Source organism: Schistocerca piceifrons, chromosome 2 (assembly GCF_021461385.2).
Source record: "Schistocerca piceifrons isolate TAMUIC-IGC-003096 chromosome 2, iqSchPice1.1, whole genome shotgun sequence".
NCBI lineage: Eukaryota > Metazoa > Arthropoda > Insecta > Orthoptera > Acrididae > Schistocerca > Schistocerca piceifrons.
Genome location: NC_060139.1, coordinates 966,532,073 through 966,542,010, shown reverse-complemented (window position 1 = coordinate 966,542,010; position 9,938 = coordinate 966,532,073).

The following is a 9,938-nucleotide window of genomic DNA, read 5'->3' as shown; positions in this document are numbered from 1 at the left end:
TATTGTTTTGTTAAAGTGTATCAATACTACCTCTCGTCTTCGTTTATGGCTTCGCTAGCATACACTGTTACACTGGATCTAGACTCAAATGTAGCATGTTCGAGTCTTTAAGTTGGAAGACGTTTTCGTCATCTGAATTTGGCCGGCAAGGAGAGGTTAATAGCAACATCAGTGTCTAATCACCAGCCCATGGCCAACGGTAGCAGTTAAATCGTGAAATCTGTTAGTTTTATTCTGTACATTGCTCTCATTTCTATAACCAATCGTAACAACAAAAAGAAATCACGCACGAGTACTTACCGCCGTAATTCACATGATAGGTGTATGTCATATGAAAGGAGATCAATGAGAAGCTTACAAACGAATTCAGACACAGTTTTCTTAAAAAGAGCCTTGTTGTTGTTGTTTGGTGTTGTGGTCTTCAGTCCTGAGACTGGTTTGATGCAGCTCTCCATGCTACTCTATCCTGTGCAAGCTTCTTCATCTCCCAGTACCTACTGCAACCTACATCCTTTTGAATCTGCTTGGTGTACTCACCTCTTGGTCTCCCTCTACGATTTTTACCCTCCACGCTGCCCTCCAATGCTAAATTGGTGATCCCTTGATGCCTCAGAACATGTCCTATCAACCGATCCCTTCTTCTAGTCAAGTTGTGCCACAAACTCCTCTTCTCCCCAGTTCTAATCAATACCTCCTCATTAGTTATGTGATCTACCCATCTAATCTTCAGCTTTCTTCTGTAGCACCACATTTCGAAAGCTTCTATTCTCTTCTTGTCCAAACTAGTTATCGTCCATGTTTCACTTCCATACATGGCTACACTCCATACAAATACTTTCAGAAATGACTTCCTGACACTTAAATCTATACTCGATTATCCTCGTTTTGCTTTTGTTGATGTTCATCTTATATCCTCCTTTCAAGACGCTATCCATTCCGTTCAACTGCTCTTCCAAGTCCTTTGCTGTCTCTGACAGAATTACAATGTCATCGGCGAACCTCAATGTTTTTATTTCTTCTCCATGGATTTTAATACCTACTCCGAATTTTTCTTTTGTTTCCTTCACTGCTTGCTCAATATGCAGATTGATAACATCGGGGAGAGGCTACAACCCTGTCTCATTCCCTTCCCAACCACTGCTTCCCTTTCATGCCCTTCAACTCTTATAACTACCATTTGGTTTCTGTACAAATTGTAAATAGCCTTTCGTTCCCTGTATTTTACCCCTGCCACCTTCAGAATCTGAAAGAGTATTCCAGTCAACATTGTCAAAAGCTTTCTCTAAGTCTACAAATGCTACAAACGTAGGTTTGACTTTCCTTAATCTAGCTTCCAAGATAAGTCGTAGGGTCAGGATTACCTCACGTGTTCCAGTATTTCTACGGAATCCAAACTGATCTTCCCCGAGGTCGGCTTCTACTAGTTTTTCCATTCGTCTGTAAAGAATTAGCGTTAGTATTTTGCAGCCATGACTCATTAAACTGATAGTTCGGTAATTTTCACATCTGTCAACACATGCTTTCTTTGGGATTGGAATTACTATATTCTTCATGAAGTCTGACGGTATTTCGCCTGTCTCATACATCTTGCTCACCAGATGGTAGAGTTTTGTCACGACTGGCTCTCCCAAGGCTGTCAGTAATTCTAATGGAATATTATCTACTCCCGGGGCCTTGTTTCGACTCAGGTCTTTCAGTGCTCTGTCAAACTCTTCACACAGTATCATATCTCCCATTTCATCTTCATCTACATCCTCTTCCATTTCCATAATATTGTCCTCAAATACATAGCCCTTGTATAGACCCTCTATATACTCATTCCACCTTTCTGCTTTCCCTTCTTTGCTTAGAACTGGGTTTCCACCTGAGCTCTTGGTATTCATGCAAGTGATTCTCTTTTCTCCAAAGGTCTCTTTAATTTTCCTGTAGGCAGTATCTATCTTACCCCTAGTGAGATAAGCCTCTACATCCTTACATTTGTCCTCTAGCCATTCCTGCTTAGCCATTTTGCACTTCCTGTCGATCTCATTTTTGAGACGTTTGTATTCCTTTTTGCCTGCTTCATTTACTGCATTTTTGTATTTTCTCGTTTCATCAATTAAATTCAATATTTCTTCTGTTACCCAAGGAGCATTGTGTAACATAATTCAGGCAGCTTGATCTCCGGGTAGTTTGTGGAGACAAAACTGCTGCTCCGTTTAACTAAACGCTCAGCCCGTCCACAGACTAAATTGTCAGAGTAAACAAGTTTCTTGTGGTGGCCATTCTTTCTTTTAAACCACTGCAATTTATGTTAGTGTAAAACTGGTTCCATTGCTCCTGGTAGATGGACGACAAAATGATATGAAATAGTTTCTGTTTTGTTGGGCTGCAAGTATCTCTCCCGAGTAATAACGACTATGACGGTGAGATTAGACAGTTTCGGGATGTGTGGACGTACACGCCATAAAAAAGTGAAGCACAACAGGGTGGGAATATTTTGGTACACTTTGCACTCTCTGCTACAAATTGGACAACGAATTACGTAACAAAGACGTAGACGTGAAATTGTGCACGAACAAAACTTCGAAATTCGGCAGCAGACCGTTTCCCTAATAAGACGAAGAGCACACAAGTTGACATTTCCCCGTAATGCACCGGTCTTAGTTTCAGCAGTTTATGAGAAGGATACTGTTTGAGCTACCGTACTATGTTGACAAAAACGCAAGTAGTTTATTACAGGCAAGGATTTTTGACCTGTGGTGTACTGTGGCCATAAGTTTTGAGGGATCGATGTGTCGAGTTGCTAGTTCTTCGGCAGCATATAGTGACGCCGCTGGTGACGTACTGTGAGGTACTGAATATTAATCGCTATAGCGTATCTTTTGTTCTCTACCTTTCTCCTCATCCGTCCCACCCACTGGGTTCAATCCCCTGCGGTAGTACTGTCGGAGGAGCACGACTTCACTTCATTTACTGTGACTGACCCATCTCCATTCCCCACACTGCACACATATTAACCGCTGGACAGTCACTTTCTATGCGAATGTTATAGCATCTTGTTGGCTTTTAGTGCCCATTGTGTCTGTTTTGTTGAGGCGACGTCCAATATCAAATTTAACCAGATCATTTCAAATGGCTCTGAGCACTATGGGACTTAACTTCTGTGGTCATCAGTCCCCTAGAACTTAGAACTACTTAAACCTAACTAACCCAAGGACATCACACACATCCATGCCCAAGGTAGGATTCGAACCTGCGACCGCAGTGATCGTGCGGTTCCAGACTGTAGCGCCTAGAACCGCTCGGCCCAGATCTTTTGTTAACGCTTTACATCATTGTGTTCGCGACAAAACTTTCACTGACTTGTTTATATAGCCGGCCGGAGTGGCCGAGCGGTTCTAGGCGCTACAGTCTGGAGTCACGCGACCGCTGCGGTCGCAGGTTAGAATCCTGCCTCGGGCATGGATGTGTGTGATGTCTTTAGGTTAGTTAGGTTTAAGTAGTTCTAAGTTCTAGGGGACTGATGACATCAGAAGTTAAGTCCTATAGTGCTCAGAGCCATTTGAACCATTTTTTGTGTGTATACCGGGACTGCTATCTGCTGGTAATTAACACACAGTCATAAAAAGAGAGTTCCATGGCATCACTGGATGGGAGACACTGAGAGGCTATTCAGCGGCGAAATTTGGGTTTCTGCCTCCATGCACATTGGCAACCCGCTTTTCGAAGACAATATATTGTGTCTTAAATGTATCTGGGTTGTGCAGACGAGTGATACTTGAGATTAGTGTGACGTGCAGCTATTCAAAGAAGTAAGTAAGATTACATTTCAGCAATCCATTGTCCCTGAAGTCGTTAAGGAAGGAGCAACAGGTCGGACATTGGCAAGAATGGCACAATGGTAAAGTATGGCCCTATTTTTCAAGGTATACATCTAGTTCTAGGAATTAATCAATTCAGGGAAACCTAGATCTGCATGGTCAGGCAGAGATTTAACTTAGATTCCTACCGATTCCGAGTATCTTGAGAAGGAGGAGACGGTGAAGCCTGGTATCTAGTCATGAACTCCTCTTCAAATGCGCCGAGGGTTCGGGCGAGCTTAACGTCTTCATTCGATGAGCGGATCACCACCCTCATTTCATGAGAGGGATGGAGATACAAATAATGATAAAATAAAATCTGTTGTACGGTTACGTAATTATCTTCTTCTTCTTCTTCTTTTTCTTCTCCAGCTCAACAGATGAGGAACTGAAGAGCTACACAGTAGTTCTTGACATTATCCCGAACATACAGACATATAGCGCTGCACGAGACATTAGTTTTATAGAAACATAAAGTTATCATAGAGTTGTCACTGATCTAATGTAACTGCGGAAGGATTGACATAAGACCCGATACGTTTCCATCGATCAACGGTCGAATCCCCGTGGCCCCGTGCCCATTGCAATCATAACTGACGATGTCGTTGCGTAAACATTTGAACACGTAGGGGGGGGGGGGGGGGGGGCAGAGCTGCATGTTCGACAATGTACGGTGAGCGGCGTGCTCTGAAACACATGTGCGTGCACCAGCATTGTGCTTTTTCGGCAGAAATGCCACAGATCACCACCTATTCTACTTCACAGAGTAGACAGGCCTCCGGCTTCCACATTCTGCGACGAGTTGTGGACGTCCAACCATTTAGCGCCTAGTGGTAGTTTCTTTGCCTTACTACCGCTTTCCCCAGATGCTCACGACAGTAGCACGCGAACATTCGAGCAGCTTCGTCGTTTCCGAGATATTCGTTCACAGGCCCTGCGTAATATTAATCTGCCTTTTGTCAAAGTTGCTTATCTCAACGGATTTCGCCATTTGCATCCCATATCTTCACTAGGGTTTACATACTTTCGCTACGCGTCGCGTGCTCGCAACGCCACCTGACGGCATCCAACGTCGCGGTGGGCAGCAGTCTTGTTTTGGCTGATCGGTGTATATGGAAACAGAAGTTACTGACTACTATAAACGCCAGAAACGTACGTTAAGGGGCTCCGGAACGCCCTATACTTGCAATGTTAAAATAACGCTTATAAATTACATCTTTCCTCACAAAGTATTTGAGGTAGGAAGTTGAACTTTTTACAGGTTATTTATTGGAATATGGGCTACAACTTAACACAGGGATTTTACAAAATTTTAGTTCAGTTATTAAAGATGATTTTTTTTTCAATTGTAATGAAAATTCACAACATTTTTTTGCAATTTTTTATTTATATATTCAAAAATATACAGTTTTTTGGAAAAAGGCTGTGTTAAATTATACAGAAGGTACTGTGTAACATTTACTGAAAGTTTGAAACAAATATGTTTGGAAGATCCTTAGAAAACATGTAATTAGTATGAGAAAATAAAAGTTTTGGGAATCGAGCGACAAAGATTGGATTAACTTTTTAGTGCATTCCAGGTTCATAGGATGGATTATCTTCATCCTCTGCAAACTCCTCCTCCAGCTTCCTCTTGTTCCTCCTCCTGTTTACTCTTGCTTGTATTTCTAGACTCTTTACAGCCCTGTCTGCAGCCCGAAGGCGTTCCTTGTCTAAAGCAAGCATCGCTCGTTGTTGTGTTCGTAGATTTTGCTACCATTTTCTTCAGTTGCAGTTACTGCAACACTGTTCTAAAAGGTGGTCATGTATGAACACTTATCACATTTCAGTTGTATTTCACTAGCAAGTCCTACGTGCTTTATTATGGAGAGTTCCAGACCAACTTCACTACAATGAATACATCTTACACAGTTTGAAAAAATTCCTTTGAGAACCGACATGTCAAATATTTCATTCACATCCTATTCGCCCATAAAACATTCATAGTTTTCACTCATTGAACCAAGCTTCTTCTGCTAAGTATTTTCTTTCCCACTTTGACTGCTATGGGCAGGTGTACTTGAGAGGTTAGGTTCACTCACTTGGTTATCGTCTTTATTGTTTACAGTAATAACACATACCTTTGGCTTTCCAACATTTCTCCTTTTCTTAAAAGCCTTCAGAGGATTTCTAATAACTTTACTTTTACTCATTATTATACTTCAACAAAACAGAGACTCAAGAAACAGAATTAATTACGAATATTTTCGAGATAACGACAGAGTAAATAAACATGAAACAATCGACAATCACACCAGCGATATATATTGAACCATCACAGGTTAGCCACAACACATACTTTATCTCACATCACTAAAACGTACCTGATGAACACGGACGTTAATAATAACACCATTTGACAGCAGTTTAACAGCGCCACAGTGGGTCACGCCCATGTAGAACACATTTCAAAAAAAAATTAAAAATAGTTGTAGTCTTCGGAATTGAATAAATTATATATCTATTAAAAGGTAATAGTCTGCAGATTCAGAAAACGCAAAAAAGTAAAAATTGAACTTTTCATGATTTTGAGCCTTTCCGGAGCCCCTTAACAGAATGTATGCTGCATTGCACAGCTAGACGGTGACCTGCTTCTGTGCGTGTACGCCAGCTAAGGTGTGTTTCCGGGAAAGGTCTCTTCCCCCCCACCAGAAACACTCCTTGCGCTGGTGGTTTGCAGAGAGAACGCTGCCGGCACGTGAGGAGGGAGCTATCGGAAGGTGCGGGTGTGAAGCTGAGGTCAGTGCTGGGAACTCGGCCACCGCCGCGCCGCGCCGCGCTCAGCCGATCAATACGCGGCCACCGCCCGCCGCAGGACCACCGCGAGGCCGGAGGCTGGAGGCTGAGCTCCACACAGCAGCTGCCTTACAAGGGGAGGCCACGACGTCTGGAACGCGGATTTACTGCAAACTTCGTACAGCCGTAGTACTCCATGAGGACAACAAAGTGTGTAAGCAGTAGCGCGCACTTCCCAAGCGTTATTGAGAAAATCGCAAGATAATCTCGGTCGTCGAATATACAGGGTGATTCAAAAAGAATACCACAACTTTAAAAATGTGTATTTAATGAAAGAAACATAATATAACCTTCTGTTATACATCATTACAAAGAGTATTTAAAAAGGTTTTTTTTCACTCAAAAACAAGTTCAGAGATGTTCAATATGGCCCCCTCCAGACACTCGAGCAATATCAACCCGATACTCCAACTCGTTCCACATTCTCTGTAGCATATCAGGCGTAACAGTTTGGACAGCTGCTGTTATTTCTCGTTTCAAATCATCAATGGTGGCTGGGAGAGGTGGCCGAAACACCATATCCTTAACATACCCCCATAAGAAAAAATCGCAGGGGGTAAGATCAGGGCTTCTTGGAGGCCAATGATTAAGTGCTCTGTCACGGGCTGCCTGGCAGCCGATCCATCGCCTCGGGTAGTTGACGTTCAGGTAGTTACGGACAGATAAGTGCCAATGTGGTGGCGCTCCAGCCTGCTGAAATATGAATTGTTGTGCTTCTTGTTCGAGCTGAGGGAACGGCCAATTCTCTAACATCTCCAGAGAGTGTGGAACGAGTTGGAGTATCGGGTTGATATTGCTCGAGTGTCTGGAGGGGGCCATATTGAACATCTCTGAACTTGTTTTTGAGTGAAAAAAAACCTTTTTAAATACTCTTTGTAATGATGTATAACAGAAGGTTATATTATGTTTATTTCATTAAATACACATTTTTAAAGTTGTGGTATTCTTTTTGAATCACCCTGTATATATATATATATATATATATATATATATATATATATATATATATATATATATTCGACGACCATTTTAACCATTAAGCTGCTGCATGGTAGCTCAGCGTGTTCGGTCGGAGTGTTAGCTACTCTTTATAATAAAAAAACTGAGCACACGGATCATCGACAAACTGAATGGGCATCATTGGACGTCCGCCCTGAACAAATTCAACGAACAATATAGAACAAATTAAAAAAAAACTGTTTGGCGTTCAAGCCGCTGGATCTAGTTGCGTTCGTCAGTTTTTTTTTATTTTCAACACAGTCATTTTCTTCATTATTTGTATTACAACTGATATAATGGGGAAAGTACGTGTAATCGGATATTTTATTAAATTTACGTTATTTGGCAGTCTACCAATTTTTATTATCGCAAATAATGTAATATTTATAACTATCGACTATAGTTCAATTCTTTTATCTTGGCGGTTCGCGCATGCCCGCCCATACGCGGGAGATTGCTGCGTTGCCAGTTGTACGCGCCAAGAGAAGCAGCGCCATAGTATAGTTCGCAAACTTACGTTTAGGGGGCAGCGCGCAGTTTATGAAGTAAAGCCACCACGGCCGCATTAACCCTTTCGCTGCTACAGAGACGTGCTCCCCGCATTCCGCGATGTGCGCGATTTTGTCATCATTGCACTGCTCGCCTGTGCAGACACATGGTGTTTCGACTGCTTTGACACACTTTTATCATTCGATTTCACAAAAACTATTTGGACCAACAATTTGATTTTTACATATCTTCTTGACTGACACCTTCCTCCCATAAATGACTTAATTTTGTTTCGATGTTCAACGCAGTTATAGTGCAGCATTAGATATAGTAAACCATTGCACGAAATTTTGAAGAGTTTGCAGAGGTAAAAGTCCATAGCGTATATTTTCCGTATGGTCGACTTTAGTTGCCACTAGAAATTTCAAAAAATTACATTCAAACGAATAAAATTCATGAAGACACTTCGATATTGTTTTTAAATAAAGAAAATATTAAGCACCGATCAAGGACTGAACTCAGAACCTTACACTTAGCAACCATACAATTTAATCATTACACTAACACAGGTCGTCGTTCAATACGTCTCCCGGAGGACTCAATATTGGCAAACACTGTTGGTATGATTATGAATTACTCATGTTTCGTCGAAGTACTATAGGAAATAAACAACTACCGCTGTTCTTTATTGCGAAAAAGCGGTTAGTGAGAATGATACAAACAACTTTCCTTGCTATCGCCTGAATTAGGAGACTTATTGCTTCTTTGGTTTAATTAATTAATAGAATATGAAGCAACTGGTATAAAGAATGCTTTTTCCAAGCTTTCTATAAAAGAAAGTCTGCTATCAAGACATTGATTTTGTTCAATTACTTTATTTATGACTGAACGTTTCTAAAACTGAAGACACTCGTCCGTGCTCTGCACTGCAGTCGAGCTCTGGCAACGTCGTTCTCTGTTCATTGGCTGACTGTGTTTTGTGACGTCAGATGCGCAGAACGAACCTAAACTCGCCGCCGTCATAAATGACGCGCACTTTAGTAAACGACCGAATGCATAAAGTCATACTGAAAATATATGCTTGTCCGTGATTTGAGAAATCCCTTATACCTGGAAGGAGCCCGAAACGACTTGTTACCTCCGAGTTTTGACCGGCACAGACGGCTTTCGAAAGATGTACAATTAATCGTCGCTTTCGACATTACGAGCACAAGTTGCAGGATGGTATTTTTCGTAAAAACATGGAAAACATGAAGTTAAACGGTACCAGGTCCATTGAATAAATGATATGTTTCCACATACGCAAGGTCTTCTGACGTTTTCTGTGGAAAAACAAACCTTGTTAACATTTTGAAAAACCTCCCTTTCAGACGATAGTTTGGAAGCAAACCATGCATAACGCAGTATTTCCTTAAAAATCGGCGCTCATAATTGGTTATGCAGTACCGAGTGTATTTTAATAGCATCTTTAAAAAAAAAAACAAAAAAAACATTTTGTTCAGGGCAGACGTCCGATCACACCCGTTCAGTTTGTTCGTTCATCTGTTCGCTCAGTTTTTTTATTACAAAGGGTAGCTAACGCTCTCACCGAACACGCTGGGCTACCGCGCCGTCACCACTCGGCTGCAGTCGCTTCATTGCTAAAATGGCCACGCACAGATATATATTCGACGACCGAAATTATCTTGCGCTTGAGAAGCACGCGCTAAAGTTTACAGTAAATCCGCGTTCCAAACGTCGTGGCCTCTCCTTGTTAGTCTGTGCCGCAAGCGC